Below are 2504 nucleotides of genomic sequence, written 5' to 3' on the forward strand. Positions count from 1 at the left end.
TTGAACCCACCAGCCACTTTGTGGAAGAAAGATGAGACAGTCTACTTCCACAAAGATTTACAGCTTTGGAAACCCAATGGGAATTGCTATGAGTGAGAATCAACTTGATGGCATTGAGTTTGGTTTTGGTAACTAATCTAAAGGTTGGCAGTCAAGCCACCCGGTGGCACTGTGAAAGAAAGGTCAGGAGATCTGCATCTGAAAAATTACAGCCAAAAAAAAAAAAACCCTATGGACTTCAGTTCTAGTCTACCACACATGGACTTGCCCTAAGTTGGAATCAGCATTCTGTTAAATTACTTGTAAAGCAACTTTCTCATTAGCTTACAAAAGACTTTGAAAGCATTAATAACACATATACAGATGGACTAAAGTTTTATAATTAGCTTCTCATAGGGCATGATATTTACAAACATCTGATATTTACAAACATATCAGATAGGAATCTGATATCAAATTATATTGTTGTTTTACATGTAATGTAAGCTGTAGAACAACATATGCCACTGAATACCAAGAAAACTAATGGCAGTTCATGCTTGACAAATCAATTTTTATAACACATTTAATCACCAGCTGACTTCATAGACCGTAACCTTTTTCTTCTCCTTAAGGTCTTCTCTACTCCAATTTGAAGTTTTTATTGAGCCTAACACTTTAATCAATAATACTCATTGCACAAGCTGAATGAAGCTAAGAAAAAAAATCTTTTATCTTTTTCTAACCATATGGAAATATGTTTGTGCATTCCTAATAAAACACTCTTTGCCCTATTCCATTTGTAATAGACACTTACTCATTGTGAGGGGTTTTTAACAGGCAGCCTATAATTTTTATCCATTTTCTTAATTGAAAACTGATTTATTTCATTGTTTCAAGTTGTAGTAAACAGTAGTACAGCAAATTTTGTGCAGAGATTTTTAAAGATTTTTCTGATTTCAGGAAACCAATGTGGCCATTTACATCCTGTTTGACAGGAGAGCTCTGGTGGCCTTGTGTCCAAGGCATTTGACTGCTAACCAGAAGGCTGGTGGTTCAAACCCACAAGCCACTCCTCGGAAGGAAGATTGAGCAATCTACTTCCCTAGAGACACCACCTTGGGAATCCAAGGAGGGGTCGCTATAAACCCAAGGAGGGGTCGCTATAAACCCAAGGAGGGGTTGCTATGAGTCAGGACTGACTCAACAGCAGTGAGTTTGGTTTGGTTTGTGGAACACATCAGGAAAAAAAAAAAAAAAAGATGACTGCATCTATATGTGCCTTTTCGTACTAATTACTGTATATAATCCAATTAGGTCTTAAAATTAATTTGGAATAAAAGAAAAAAAAAAAAGGGAAAAATTTTCAGAGGCAGCCATGTAGGAAATACTGCCAATATTCCATTCACTTTTGATGGCTCCAAAAAAGGCCTAGGTTTTTCACTTACAGCCTCACAAAATTCCATTTTCCTAAATTAAGCATATGAAAGAAAGGCTAGCAGGACTAGCAGTAAATCCTCAACTCTGCTGTCAATATGCCATCATTTGCCTCATAGGTTTTTATCTTCTCTTAACTATCTATCTAAATCTGAATGTGGAGTGGAAAAATTCAGCATTTGCAAGAAGCATTTTGATTTTGGCATTCTCTGAAAGACTCAGATCCAGAAATGAGCACATGGGTTTTCAGTGGTACATAAAAGTATAGTCAGCGTCAGATTTTATAAGAAATCATTTCATTTTTATAGGCATTTTTCTGGTTAACAGTAAGACTGTTTTACTAACTCTGGGCAAGAGACTGAAATGAGTCCACAGAAGGCCAGGAATCCTAAACAATCCCATTTAATATGAATTTCTCACCTGGGCCCCTAACCTCCTTTCTAGTACCATTTCTGTTTTCATATTACCAGTAGCCATGGAGTTAAGCCCAACTCATGTGTGCTTCATGTGTATCAGACCAGAACTGTGCCCCACTGGGGTTAATAGTTGATTTTTCAGACGGAGATCACCAGGTCTTTCTTTTGAGGTGCCTCTGAGGTGAACTCAAACCTCCAACCTTACATTTAGCAGCCAAGCATGGTAACCATTTGTACCACCCAAGGATATTCTCACATTTGACAGTTTAATTAACTTTTAAGTAAATCTATCTTTTCACTCTATTCTGGAAAATATAGACCTTCAATTGTTCAGCTCCTTCTAACTGCAACATCATTTAAAAAGTTCAGATAACTTTTCTCTAGGGGTCACAAATGTAATAAAATAAATGTCAAGACTAGATTCTGTCCTTCACAAAAGCATAAATATATTATATACACGGAAGAATGTTTCTCAGTACTTTCAGCAATAAGACATTTAAAGTAATAGCTTTACTTAAAGAATACTCTTGAGGAAGCTCACTTGACAGGGCTGCAAAATTATAAAATGTTAATTTCCCCATAGGAAGAAAAAGGAAAGGGCCAATATATCTGTGTTTATGATTAATATGTCTCCTTGACATATTTTCTATAGTTAATAGATCCCACATCACC

The 2504-nt window shown here is 36.2% G+C and overlaps 1 protein-coding gene across 1 annotated transcript in view; it reads right to left on the bottom strand.

Annotated features, from left to right (window-relative positions):
• Window positions 1–2504, bottom strand: part of PREX2 (phosphatidylinositol-3,4,5-trisphosphate dependent Rac exchange factor 2) — a 466421-nt gene that overhangs the window by 18309 nt on the left and 445608 nt on the right. The window lies entirely within an intron of this gene.

Source organism: Orycteropus afer, unplaced genomic scaffold, assembly GCF_000298275.1.
Source record: "Orycteropus afer afer isolate SDZICR_OR568_19922 unplaced genomic scaffold, OryAfe1.0 scaffold00181, whole genome shotgun sequence".
NCBI lineage: Eukaryota > Metazoa > Chordata > Mammalia > Tubulidentata > Orycteropodidae > Orycteropus > Orycteropus afer.